Source organism: Macrotis lagotis, chromosome 1, assembly GCF_037893015.1.
Source record: "Macrotis lagotis isolate mMagLag1 chromosome 1, bilby.v1.9.chrom.fasta, whole genome shotgun sequence".
Taxonomy (NCBI): Eukaryota; Metazoa; Chordata; class Mammalia; order Peramelemorphia; family Peramelidae; genus Macrotis; species Macrotis lagotis.
This window is the reverse complement of record NC_133658.1, coordinates 858,558,445-858,573,387: the sequence shown is the minus strand read 5'-3', so window position 1 is coordinate 858,573,387 and position 14,943 is coordinate 858,558,445. Positions and strand designations below refer to the sequence as shown.

Sequence of the window (14,943 nt, the reverse complement as noted above, 5' to 3'; positions counted from 1 at the left end):
TGTCCTGCAAAAACCAAAACTGAGGAAAAAAAGACCCAAAATAAAATAAAATAGTAATAATAGTAGGGGTGGCAGGGTGGTGGACAGAGCATTGGCCCTTGAGCCAGGAGCACCCAGGTCCAAATCTGGCCTCAGACACCCAACGATCACCCTGCTATGCGGCCCCAGGCAGACCACCCAGCCCCATTTGCCCTGCACCCCCCCCCCACAAAATAACAATAATAAAAAATGTGCTTGAGTCTTTGTTCCAACACCAACAACTCTGTCGCAGGTGGATCACATTCTTCATGATAAGTCCATCACAAAAGTTACTTCCACATTTTTTCCACCATTGCCATTACTGATCGCAACTCCCTCCTTTCTTATTTCTCCACTACCATGTACTATATTTTCTCTCTACTTTCACTCTGACTCTGCTGTAGGGTAGGGTAGCTGAATGGCGCAGCAGACAGATCCCCAGCTCTGGGGCCAAGAGACCCTGAGCCCCCATACCACCCCTTAGGCCCAGCATCCACCTGGCCCTATGGTCCTGGACAGGCCATCCAATCCCAGCCCCTTGCAAGAAGTGAAAAAGAAAATGTGTTATATCTGACCACTCTCCTCCTATGGTCCATCCTCTCCTCCATCACTCACATCCCCCCCTTCCCCCATCCCCCCCTTCTTACTCCAGATACCTATACCCTATTGAGTATATATGCTGTTTCCTCTCCTAGCCACCTCTGATGAGAGTGAAGATTCCCTCATTTACCCTTGCCTTCCCCCCTTCCATATAATTGCAATAGCTCATTGTAATAAAAAAAATCTCATTATATGAAATACATTGGCCTATTCCCCCTCTCCTTTTTCTTTCTCCCATTACATTTCCATTTTTTTCTATTGACTCCATTATTACACCATATTTTATGTTCAAATTCAGCTTTCTCCTGTGCTTCAACTATAAAATCTCCCTCTACCTGCTCTATTTACTGAGAAAGTTCATATGAGTATTATCAGTGTCATTTTTCTATGCAGGAATACATGCAGTTCATCATCATTAAGTTCCTCATATTTTCCCCCTCTCCTTCAATCTCCATGCTTCACCTGAGTCCTGTATCTGAAGATCAAACCTTCTCTTCAGCTCTGGCCATTCCAACAGAAACATTTGAAATTCCCCTGGTTCATTGAAAGTTCATCTTTTTCCCTGGAAGAGGACATTCAGCCTTGCTGGGTAGTTGATTCTCAGCTGCATTCTAAGCTCTTTTGCCTTCCAGTATGTTATAGTCCAAGCCCTATGAGCTTTTAATGTAGTTGCTGCTAAGTCCTGTGTGATCCTGACTGCAGCTCCACAGTATTTGAATTGTGTCCTTCTTGGGCTTGTAATATTTTTCTCTTTGACTTGGGAGTTCTGGAATTTGGCTATAATATTCCTAGGGGTTGTTTTTTTTGGGATCTCTTTCTCTGGGGGATCAGTGGATTCTCTCTATTTCTATTTTGCCCTCTGCTTCTAGAATATCAGGGCAATTTTCCTGTAGTAATTCTTTGAAAATGATGTCAAGGCTCTTTTCCTGATCATGACTTTCAGTATTCCAATAATTTTTAAATTATCTTTCCTAAGTCTGTTTTCCATATCAGTTGTTTTTTGAATGAGATGTTTCACATTTTCTTCTAATTTTTCATTTTTTTGGTTTTGAAGTATTGAGTCCTGGTTTTTCGCAAATTCATCAATCTATCTGAGTTCTGTTCTTTGTCTGAAGGATTTGTTCTCCTCAGAGAGTTTTCTTATCTCTTTTTTCATCTGGCCATTTTTGCTTTTTTTTTTAACAGTTGAATTCTTTATTAACACATATACATTTATTTGTCTTCTGGCTTGTTGAAGCAGTAGGTTAGACAACACTTGCCACAATAATGCCTGTCAAAATGGCTAGCCATAAAGACTCCAGTGCCACATTCATCAAAAGGGCATTCCCATCGAAGGCGGCTAATCTTGCCATTCTCATCAACCTTATACTACTTCAGAACAGCAAGTTTAACCTTCTTTCTCTTATGTTTGTTCTTTTTGGGAGTGGTGTAAGACTTCTTCTTTCTCTTTTTGGCACCACCCCGAAGCCTCAGAACAAGATGAAGGGTAGACTCCTTCTGAATGTTGTAGTCAGACAAAGTCTGTCCATCTTCCAATTGTTTGCCAGCAAAATCAATCTTCGTTGATCAGGGGGAATACCTTCCTTATCTTGGATCTTGGCCTTGACATTTTTGAAGGTATCAGACGGTTCGACCTCGAGGGTGATGGTCTTCCGCGTCAGCGTCTTCACGAAAATCTGCATCACGCTGCTGGGTCCACCCGCTGATGGCGGATTCCATTTTTGCTTTTTAAAATATTGTTCTCCTCAGTAACTTTTTGAACTGTTTTATCCATTTGACTTAAGCTGGTTTTTAGCATGCTATTTCCTTCAGCATTTTTTGGATTTCCTTAACTAGGCTGCTGACTTCATTTTCATGTTTTTCCTGCATCTCTCTCCTTTCTTTTCCCAGTTTTTCTTCCAACTCCCTCATTTGATTTTCAAAGTCTTTTTTGAGCTCTGTCATAGCCTGAGCCCAATTTCTGCTTTACTTGGAGTCTTTAGATGTAGGAGCTTGTGCTTCCTCATCTTCAGCCTGAGTATTTTGATACTTCTTGGGCTCATTTGCAAAATATTTCTCAATGGTGTTCCCCTTGTTTCTCTGCTTGCTCATTTTCCCAGCCTAAGCCTGTTTTGGGGTTGCTTCCTGAGCTTTCGGGACACTCCCACAAGGGTGTCAGTGTGTGAGGCTCTGTCCTCCCTCCTGGTCTGTGAATGACCATATGTGCCCCCCTCTGCCACAGGGCTGAGGTGGGGGGGGGGCTGCTGTTCTATGTGGGGCCTAAGACTGTGATCAGGATCTGAATGTGGTCAGAACCCCAGAGTCCTGTTCCAGGGGTAGAGGACAGAGCTCTGCAGTATCTCTCTTCACTCCCCTCCCTCAGCTCAATGGGCTCATCCCCTGGGGGCTCCTGCTTCTGGGCTCTGCCTGCTTCTGTTCTTGGATCTGCCTGCTGAAAGACAACTCGCTTCGTGCCCTGAGGTCTGGGCTCCACGTGCTCGCTCTGGCAGAGGTTCCCTGCTGTTCCCCCACTTTATGCCCGGTGCTCCCCAGGGCGTAGCTCAGGAAACTCTCCTGCTGCTGTGAGCTGTGGCTCCCAGTGTCCTGGGGCTGCCTTGGGGAGGCTGAAGTTCTTTTGCTCTGGTGGGCCACCCCTCTGGCAGGCTGCTTCTCCCACCCTGGGGAGCAGGACCTTTCTGCTCTTTTCCAGGTTACCTTGAGTAGGAGAACTTCCTCACTGGGTCCCTCTGTGGGTTCTGTCTCTCGAAAATTTAGTTAGAGTCCTTAGCGTATAAGTTTTGTAAGAGAGTGCCTAAGACATGTTCAGTTCTTGTCACCATCTTGGCTCTGCCCATCTAAAAAAAAAGATTTTTCAAAAACCATGGAAGAGAGGAAGAAGAAAAATGGAAAAAGATAAATGAGAGTCATGGAGGAAAATTATGAAAAATTGACACAAGTAATCCATTTCTTTAAAAGTAAAAATATCCAACTGAAAAAGAATATATCTCATCAAAAAATAAAATCAGCCAACTGGAAAGGGAAATGCAACTCAACAAAAAATTAAATTAATCAAATGGACAGGGAAAACAACTCACTGAAAAGTGAAATTAATGAATTGGTAAAGGAAACACAAAAGCTTACTGAAGGAAATAAATTGCTAAAAATTAGAATTGGTCAAATAGAAGCTAAATGAATCTATGAGACATCAAGATTACATCAAACAAAATCAAATAGTTGGAAAAAATTAAAGAAAATATAAAGTACCTTTTAAGAAAAACAAACAACCTAGAAAAAAGATTCAGGAGAGATCATTTAGGAATTATTGTCTATCAGACAGCTTAGATAAAAAAAAAAGCCTGGAAAATATCTTCCAGGAAATTATCATGGAAAACTGCCCAAATATTCTAGATCAAGAAGACAAAATAATCCTTGTTTTTTTTAGGTTTTTTCAAGGCAAATGGGGTTAAGTGGTTTGCTCAAGGCCACACAGCTAGGGAATTATTAAGTGTCTGAGACCAGATTTCAACCCAGGTACTCCTGACTCTAGGGCCAGTGCTTTATCCACTGCTCCACCTAGCTGCCCCAAAAATAATTCTTGAAAGAATACACAGAACACCTTCAGAAAGAGACCCCCAGAAACTCCAAGCACTATGATAACCAAATTCCAGAATTCTCAAATAAAGGCAAAAATACTGTAAGCAGGCAAAAAAAAAGCAATTTAAATACAAAGGAAGCACAATCAGAATTATACAAGAATTCTTAGCTTCAACATTAAAGGATCAGAGGGCCTGGAATATGATATTTCAGAGGGCAAAGGACCTTGCATTACAATCAGGAATTTATTGCCTTGCATAATTCAGCATAGTCTGTTGGGGGGGAAAGGTATATTATCCTTGAAATAGAGAATTTCCAAAATTTTCTGATAAAAAGACCAGAACTGAACAGAAAATTTGATGTTCAAATACAAGACTCAAGAGATATATGAAAAAGAGAAAGGAAAGGGGAAAAAAACAAATGCTTGTCAAGATCACTAGACTGTGAATGGGATGAACTCTCCCATAAAATGTGGAATGGATTAAAAATTAGAAACCTACAAAAATTTGTTTGCAAGAAGTGCACTTGAAACAGAGAGATACATGCACAGACTAAAGTAAAGGGCTGAAGAAGAATCTATTTTGCCTCAATTGAAGTATAAAACAAAAAGGGATAGAAATCCTGATCTCAGATAATGTAAAAGCAAAAACAGATTTAATTAAAGGAGATAAGAAACTTCATCTTGTTTAAAGGACCATAGACAATGAACAATATCAATATTAAACATATGTGTAGTGGCAACCAGGTGGTGCAATGAATAGAGCACTGGCCCTGGAGTCAGGAGGAACTGAGTTCAAATACTTAATAATTACCTAGCTATGTGACCTTGAGTAAGTCATTTAACCCCATTTCCTTGAAAAAAATAAAATCAAACAAACAAAGAACATACCAAGTGGTATAGTATCCAAATTCTTAAAGGAGAAGTTAAATGAAAAAACAGGAAAAAAAGGAAGAGTAAAACTATACTAATCCTTCTGGAGTCAACCAGAAGCTATTGTCAGTAATCAGTTTCAGTCTGATTACTGAAGAAACTCTGATGGCTTTCCTGACCTCATAAGATCATAACCTGGTTGATTAAGCTCCTTGAATATCTGTCCTGAAGATCAGGAAAGAATTTAAAAAGAGACAAAAGGGAAAAAACTCCAACTAGAAACATAGCAAGAGATTATGGGAAACTCATGGGGAAAAAAGGGATGGATTAGGGAGAGGAAAAACCAGAAGTACAGATCCCTACTAGCAACCATACACACAGGTCCCAGTTAAGGATGAGTGTGTGGGAAACAGATAACTACATAACTACATAACAGTCATAGACCATGACTACAGGAACATGCATTCAGTGACAAAGAGTAGCAAATATAAACATTTGTAGCTAACAACCTTCAAAAGTGGTGACCTTAGAACTAGAAATCAGGTGAACCAACATCTGAGCATTGTAGCAGTGGCATGTACCATATCTGGTAGGGAGAGTATGCTGAGGAAAAAGTACATAGGTATGTGGAGATGAGAATCCAAGCATATCAGAATGAAGATGAGTCTATTTCCCACAACTGAACAGAGATAGAGGAGAAAAATGATGAAAAGGATCCTGTTTGATGTAGGGTCACTGGAGAAGCCAAGCAGGATAAATTCAGTAACAAAATTTGGTTTGATTTTGGGAATATTAATACTGTATGACCCTGGGGAGGGAAAAAGAGAAGATGATAGAGTAAAGAGACCTCCATTTTTCACAAGGGCAGAAGGACTCAAGAGCCTTTGAGTTTCTCAATTGAAGACCCCATACTGAAAAGTCCTTCCATGAGAGCTGTGGGGCAATCCTAGTATCATGGAATTCCATGGTGCCTCATTGCTTCCAGTTTGAGCATCCCCTGATTGCTGCAAAATCTCAAAGGAAAAGACTTCAGAAAGCATTTTCTATTACTCCTACCTAAGCAAGAGTCTCTTTCAGAGTATCTGTAAAAAGAGGAATCTAGCCTTTGCTGAAAGATCGCCCTTTTTCTTTTTAGTTAGCTCTATGTGAGACTAAAATACTAGACTGAAATCTACTATATAACTTCCACCTACTGCCTGAGTTCCTCTCTCTGAGACCAAGAAAAATAAACATTTCCTCATCTTAACGTAGACTAAAATCACATTATCTTTTTTTGTCTACCAATTCCCTTTTTGATTTGCAATAGCTCTCTAAGCCTGGTAAGAACTCCAGATCTTTTCCCCACAAACTCTTTCTTGCCATATTTTCTCTATTCCATACAAAGTCTTAGTGTTGTAGGACAATAATATTGTTATGATATTTAGGAGGTGGGGAAGTTTGTTTTGCTGACTACTATACCACCTACAATTTCATGAACAAACAAAATTACTCTTCTTTGGGAGAGGGGGATTCTCCACTTATCTTTGATTGTTTCTAGATTAATTGTAATTCTGAGATCAGCTTAGGAAGTTAAGATTCAGTTGGATGAGATCATCAAATCCTCCTTCATTATGCCAATGTAGAAGCTGCAGCACAGGAAAATTATGCAATTTGCTGAAGATTACAAAATTAGTAAGCAATCTAACCAATATTTAAAACCACTTCTCTTTCTATCTCCTAAGACCTGAAATCAAAGCTACCCCCCCCCTTTTAAATGGAGAATAGGAAGACTACAGCAATTCATGAAAAAACTTATTAGGGCATGGCAGGTTTTCACTGCACGGGTAGAGGGAGCCATTCCTTGGAGGAGATCATGCAACTCTCTTCTGAAATGTTAAATACTGATAAGTATTTGCTAATAAAATGATATCTAAGAAATATGAAGATCAGTTGAAATAAATGAGGCTCATTTGAGGGAACTGGGGAAGTTTAGGCTATAAAGGATGTATAGAGGGTACAGGAGACTGAGTATCATTAAAATGCTCATCACATGATAGAACAACAAGACTTGTCCTTTTGACCCCAGAATTTAGTAATTGGATGATAGAAAGAGACAAATGTAAGTCTAAGTATAGGAAGAAGACTCCCTATTTAAAAGTGAAATATTCTGTCTCTTGAGGTACTGGGCTTCCTATCACTCGAGGTCTTTGTATTGAGACAGGAAGACCACTTGACTTTTGTGTAGTAATGAAGATTTCCTTCTCATGTATAATTTGGACCAAGTAGTTGCTGAGGTTTGTTCTAGTTCTCAAATTCTATGATTCTTCATGAATAGAATTTCGATAGTTAGGGAGGAGTGATGGAGAGCATTCTAGGCAGTGGAAACAGCACAAGAAAAGGTTCAGAGGTTTTCAATGCACTTGACATCATGGATGATACAGGTCCAGTTTGATTTAAGCCAGTAGTTTCTAAAGTAGAATTTTGAAAAACAGCATTGAATCTTACTAGGAGGAACATGAATACTAGAATGAATTTAAACTTTTTTCTTTGCTCCTGAATGGTTCTGGCTAGATAAGTGATATGCTCAGATCTGTGTCTTAGTTGAACTCTAGTCAGCATTTGTAAGGCAAATTACACATGGGAGAGGCTGGAGGCAAGGAGAAGAGTGAGGGGGCTATTCATGAGACCAAGTAAAAGGTGAGGAGGGGTTGAACAAGCATTTGTCTATAGGGTGAAAGAAACAGATAAATAGAATCAGCAGGACTTGGTAACTGCCTAGAGTAGAAAAATAAAATTCAACAAGAGACATTTGGGTGGTACCTCAAGTTTTGAAGGGTATTTTGCATACCAGTTGAAGAGATTGTGGAGTCTTTAGTGAAGGTGAAGAAGATAGCATTGTCACAGAAACAGGAAAATCCAAAGAGAAGCTCATTGATGGATGACAGAGGGTAGATGATGAAAAGTTCTGTTTTGAATATATTGAGACTAAGTAATTTTCAAAACATCCCTCCAGGTGAAGAGGAATAGCAGGAAATACTGAGCTACTATGAAAGGCAGTCAAAGCACTAGAGATCTCAGAGTCAAATCCTAATCATTTATCTGGGAGTAAATGAAGTCAATAAGATAGAGAGTGCCTAGGTGGCAGAGAAAAGCTAGGATGTTGAAAAATGACTATATTTTGGGAAAAGGTAGAGGATGAAGGACTAATTATCAGAGCCAAAGAAAAAATAGGTAAGAGAAGAGCTAGGAAATGAAAAGAAGGAATGATGGAAAAACCTTGAATGAGATGACCTAAATTTTCCTGGAGGCAAGGTCATTTTCTAGCTCCATGAAAGTAGAGACAAACACCAAGGACTCTTTTGAGACTAGAGAGGGATCTTTGTATTAGAATGAGATGAGGGGTGGCTAGGTGGTACCGTGGATAAAGCACCGGCCCTGGAGTCAGGAGTACCTGGGTTCAAATCCGGTCTCAGACACTTAATAATTACCTAGCTGTGTGGCCTTGGGCAAGCCACTTAACCCCATTTGCCTTGCAAAAAAAAAAAAAAAACCTAAAAAAAAAAAGAATGAAATGACAGCCAGCATGGCTTTCTCCAAAGCATTCAAACCATTAATACAGTAACAAATCTATCGATTCATCTCAAGCCAAAAGTTCATTATCTCCCTTCTGACTAGGTACAGATGGATCAATATCCCTCACATCTGGTCATAGATTCATCAATTTCTCCACTCTCATCTCCCTTACCAAACTCATCAATTATCACTTTCCCAGACATGGCTCCCCTGTTTCTCTTCCATGAACATCACAGATTTACTAGTTTTTCCATCCTCAGTCACTGGCCTATTACTTCTCCTATGACCTGACACAGATACATAAAATTCTTCATTCAAACTCCCTAAGCCATCAACTTCTCTAAAGACTTGGGGAGAGACAGGAGGAAGCATATTTCAGGGCACCAATTCACCACCACTACTTGAAATATCATTTTTCCACATAAACCAATGGAAGTGAGTCAGTAGTGGTCAGTTAAGAACTCCAGGAATAGTTTCATCCCTCTATAGTTCCCATCCCCAGCCCGGTTTTGAATTCTTTTCCAGCAACCATCCTCAAGAGTAGCAGTCCCTAGAAGGAAATGATTTGACAGCTTCTTATGAACCTGCTGTGACTCCCACTTCTTAGCAGGTACAGCTACTGAAGCTACTTTCATAAAAGAAAGTTCTGGGCACCAAAGTCTTTAGCACTATCAATTGGTTCAACAGCAGAAAGTGCAAGGCTACTTCTCTCATTCCTGCACCTTTAACATGTTCTGTGTTCTCTCTCACCATTAAAATATGAGTCCTCTGTAAAGAGGGATTGATTTCTATTTTTATCTGTAGTGTTTGACACAAAGTAAGTAGTCAGTAAAAGCTTTGCCATTGACTCATCCTTCCAGACATTTCCTGATGTTTATAAAGAAATCCTTAACCTCTTAACCCCAGTTCCAGAAGCACCAATGGTCCTATCCTCACTCCCAGGTCCATCATCTTCCCCCCATATAACAGATCCATCCTCAGTCTTGGGTACATTCACTGCCTTATCCTTAGTCACAGATTTATAAATTCTTTTTATCTCACCCCCAGTCACATTTTCTTATCCTCAGTCACAGAGAGATGATAGCAAAAGTCAACATTCTCAGGGTAGAAGAACTAGGAAATGAAGAGAAGGAATTATGAAGAACCTCATGCAATCTCATCCTAGATCATCTCTATGGTACAGTCATAAGAGGGCTAGGTACAAGTCTGAGAACGTTTTTTAAAATTCTAGTCCAGCGTTTTGCTATCTGGGTGATTTCAGACAAACCACTTAAGCTCTCTGGATTTCAGTTTCCCTATCTGAAAAAGAAGTGATGATCTTGTGATAAATTAAATCTCTAATCTTCAAGTACAGGGATGTGGAAATAAAGAAAGTAGGAGAGTATGGGTGATGAAGAGGAATATGGGACAAAGGATTTAAGACAAGGGTTCGGACAAAAGTTCTTGACTTTGGGTCCTGGACCAGCATGGAAGTCTGATGAAACTTATGAACCTCTTTTCAAAAACAAGCTTTCAAAGGCATAACATAAAACATGCCCTCTGATCCTTCCTTTTCTGTTGTTTACTCATTTCCTCAGCCCAAGACTAATTTACAGAATTTCCAAGGCTTTGTGGTTGTTCTTTTTTTGGGGGGGGACACCCCACTGGGACCTTTATTCCTCCAAGGTCTTATGCTCTCTAGCCTGTGCTTTGATATATAGATGACCACAGCACTACCTTCTGCCATGGGGCTATAAGGAGAGATCCAGCTTGGTTATTTAGTATGGAAGTTCAAACTGCAATATGTGAGTGTAAGCAAACAGCAGAGTCCTACCCCAGGGAGAGCAGAGAAATCTCTGACGAGTTCCCTTACCATCTCTGGGGGTGCAGACTGCTTTTTCCCAATTCTCGCTGCAGATTCTATGGCTGCTTCTCACTCCACACTCACCCAGGTGCAGCAGAGTTCTCTCCCTGCCCCTTCAAGCTGTTTCCAGTGATTTTTGGGCTGGGCTGGGCTGGCTGTACCTCGGCTATTTTTCCAAACCCTGGTTCTGGTGAAGCACACCTTTCCCATGGAACTTCTAAGTTATCTTGGACTTGGAAAATGTATCACTCAGTCTTTCTGTGTTTATTTTCTCACCCTTTGGGAAGGTGAAACACAAAGAGTTCCAGTGGATAGGTCTCTTGTTTCCTTGAGAAGAGGTTTGAAGGAGAGCCAGACAACGAATCTAGTTCACCAATAAGCCTGGTAGATTCCACACCACTGTAATCAGCTACTAGGTAAACTCTGGACACCAGGGTATTCATGGGCTTATTCTCCCAATTTTTTTTCTTTACAATCCCATTTACTGTCCCTGACCTGGTCTTAAGCCACTGCCATTTTTTTTTCAGAGAGAAGAACCCTTTCTGTCAGGGCAGAGAAGGCTTGCAACTTCTGGGAAAGTGAAGCAGTGTTTAAAGAGAGGGTCCCCTAGCCCTGTTGATGAATACTATTTTCCTATAGCCAATATCATGGGTTTACATGACTCTTCATGGTAGCCAAGTCTCCTGTGAGAAACCAGAGAGAGAAGCAACTTGCCTCCTCCAGCTTCTCCAAGGATAATCTGCCTCCACCTGCCCTACTCAACCCCCTCCCCAAAATATTATCCAGAAATAGGTTTCTTGAGAATTCCTATTCTCAGAAGAATTTCATAGTAACAGAGACCCTAGAAGGAGGAAAGAGAAAGGGAAAACGTTTTCTCTTTATTCCACACTCATTTTGGATATAAACTGGGAAGGGTAGACAAGAAGGAAAAAAATAGATAAATTTAAATTATTCAAATCTTTATTCAAATTCCCTTAGCTCCTGATGCTTTCTTCCACCTTCATCTCTCTACTCCCCAGGAAAGGAAGGGAAATTTAATGGGACATTAAGAATAATGAGTGACAGACAGAAAGGCAGAAAAAATGATAAGGAATAATGGTTTGGGGAGGTAGGGGGGAAGTGGCAAGCAGAGGAGGCAGATAGGGGACTAGGGCCAGAGGAATTGGGAATGGGAGACAGGAAGGTGAGATGGGCAGAATTATTAAATGAAGTCCTCCACAGTAGAAACCTGGATGGTTCGATCTTTGCCAGAGTTGACCCTCTGCATAGGCCATGGTTTGAGCTGAGAGAGGTCAAACTCCAGTTGGAGAAAGCCGATGGCAAGCCACTATTGCTCTTCTTTTAGTTCTGAAATTTCTACCATCAGAATCACTAATGGGTTAGCTAATTCTGGCTCCTTAGAACAATTGTGTGAATCATCCTTTTATATGAACCTGTTTTTTTTTTAATTTCTAAATCAGTACTTGGGAGTGATAATTACACAGTGCCCAGCATATTGCTAGTATTTAATAAATGTGCATTGGTTATCTGACTGTTATCTTCCATTACTCCAACTTTCACTGATATGAAGCTCTTTATCTAGAACTATCCATTGGCCATTGCTTATAATTAAAAAACTCTAATCCTTATAAAAAAGCTATTTCTATGCTTGCCAAAGGCAGTCCATTATTCCATTTAATTACACTTTAAGATCATCTTCAAATAAACAGTTTGATTAAATTAGAAAAATGTAGTGTTGTGTAGCATCAGGACCAAGCAATCCCTTCAACTGTATCCCAAGCAAACCCGTTATGCTCATTCTGTATTGCCAGGAATGGAATATTATGAACCTGATTCCTTCTGCTCCTGTGTCCCAGTCCTGACCTTAGGATTTATCTACAGGTTGGAATAATAACTTATTTCTCATCATAAGAGCAAGATTAGGAAGAGCCTAGGAACTTGGATGAACTCAGAAATGATGTAAAAGTGTGGTCTGCCCATAGTCTCAAAAAGCAGGCTGACTTGAATCTGTAAGCCAGGCTTTAACTCTAGATCCACATGCCTCAGTTTCCTCATCTGTTTCTCATCCTCAATGAGAGAGTTAAATTAGATATCCAATGTCTCTCCTAGCCCTCTTACAGTCTTTGTGCAGAACCTTGTCTGGAATGGACATCCCAATGGAGGAGGCATCACCACTAAGTCTGTGCTCAATGTACTATCTAAGCAGGAGCCGAGCAGTCAATGCAAAGTCTCCAAAACCCTTGGAAGGATACTTTCTATGTGGCCATCACTATTTCATGGTCCCATCTTTTCCTTTCCAACTCTGTACCTAGATATTCATACCTTACACACACAGCCCCCTTGGGAAAGTCATTTTATTCATTTTGTTACAATCATCACAGTTTTAGCCAAAAGTCTGTTGAGAGATGAAGTTCAGTAAATCTCCTCAGTGAGTAGAAAACTGGTGCTGGAGTCTGGAGGACTTGAATTCAAATCCTGCTTTAAGTACTTACTAGCTATATTTAAATAACTCAGCAAGTCATTTAACCACTGCCTACCTTAGTTTTTTCATCTGTCAAATGAAAATACTAATAACACTTATTTCCCAGGATTGTTATGAGGATGAAAAGAAATTATTTCTTTAAGGTGTTTAAAGTGCTATCTAAATACTGGCTCTTTTTATTGCCTCCCTAGAAACCTACTTTAAAGTTTTCTGAGGAGTATGAATCCTTTACATCCTCTTATTAAAAATGACCAGTTTTTGCAAATGTTATATAGTATAGAGGATTTCCTGGAGCAAACATGGTGGAGTAAGTAGGAAATCATTTAAACTCTCCATTATTCATTCTCTTTAAATTTTTTTTATTTATTTAAGAGAATAGGGTTAAGTGATTTGTCCAAGGTCACATAGCTAGGTAATTATCAAATGTCTGAGGTCGTATTTGAACTCAGGTTCCCTGACTCCAGGGCCAGTGCTCTATCCACTATACCACCTAGATGCCCCCTGTTCTCTTTTTTTTTGTTGGTAAATTTATTTTACTATATTTTTTCCAATTATATGCAAAGATAATTTCCAACATTCATCTTTTTGAGATTTTGAGTTTCATGGTTTTTACCTCTCTTCCCTCTCCCCATGGCAGTGAGCAAATATATATATACATATATATTTAATGTATTTCCATATTAATAATATTATGAATAAGAGGTAAAACGGGGGAAAAAAACCATGAGGAAGAAAGAAAAAACATTAAAGTGAGCAAAGAATGCTTCACTCCGCCTTCAGATTCCATAGTTTTTCCTCTTGATGTGGATATTTTACTTCACAAGTTTTAAAAAATTGTCCTTGATCCCTGAAGGTGTGAGTCCATCATACTTGATCATCTCACAATATTGCTGTTTATATGCACAATGTTCTCATGGTTCTGTTCACTTCACTCAGCTTTAGTTCATGCATGTCTTTCTAGGCTTTTCTGGTTAGCTCATGATTTTTTACAGAACAAAAGTACTCCATCACATTCATATACCAATAATTTGTTTAATCATTTCACAATTGATAGGCATCCCCTCAATTTTTAATTTGTTGCTTCTACAAAAAGAGCTGCTATAAAAATTTTTGTACATGTGGATCTTTTTTCCTTTTTTTATGATATTTTTGAGATACAGACCTAGTTGTGGTTTTGCTGAATCAATAGTATCTCAGGTTTCCCACTTTCTTGTTAACATTAATCATTTTCCTTTTTTTAAAACTTTGTCTTGTTAACCATAATTTCCCTTAAGCTAAAAATTAAACAATAAAGTTAGTTTTATAAATGAAGTTTAATTCTCTAGGATCTTGCTAAAAGCCATGGGTGGATGACATTCTAGCAAACACCAACAACTGAACTAATTGAATTATCAATATTTATAGAATTTTGACAAAGAATCATAAAATTTTGACAGTCAACCAATCAGGTTACCCATTTGTACATAAAAGTGTCATTGATTACTTTTTGATTCTCTAACCTGTCCACAAAGTCTGTTACATGTCAAAACTGACAAATATACAATTAGGCCAGGACTACTGTCTCCTCTTCTGACACTATGTTTTATGTGTTTTTAGATATGACATAAACATATAAAACATTGGAGTTTCTTCCTTTCCAAAATGTCATAAGTACAAGAATGTATTCAAGTTCTCATTTAGATAACCAGAACAGATTCTTGCCTTCTCAGGATGGTCTTTAACTTATTGGTTACACACCTTCTGCAGTAATCTTGCTAATACAATTAGAGGAGCATTATTAGGTTGTTTCACACAGAAGAGCCTCTCTTCAGATTTATAACTAGAGACAGAGACCTTGAGAGGGGCAGAAGGTGAACATTCCAAATTTACAAACCTCAATTAGAGGCTGATAGAACAGCTTTTGATCAGAAATATAGATCAGAAATAATTTAATTCCAATTTGGAAAATATCAGCTTCTATAGTCTAATAGGTGTGAGGTGGTAATTCAGAGCTGTTTTAATATG

The 14,943-nt window shown here is 39.2% G+C and overlaps 1 pseudogene; it reads right to left on the bottom strand.

The window, feature by feature from the left end:
* Positions 1 to 1,781: 1,781 nt before the first annotated feature.
* LOC141490959 (ubiquitin-ribosomal protein eS31 fusion protein-like) lies at positions 1,782 to 2,326 on the bottom strand (annotated as a pseudogene).
* Between the last annotated feature and the right edge of the window lie 12,617 nt (positions 2,327 to 14,943).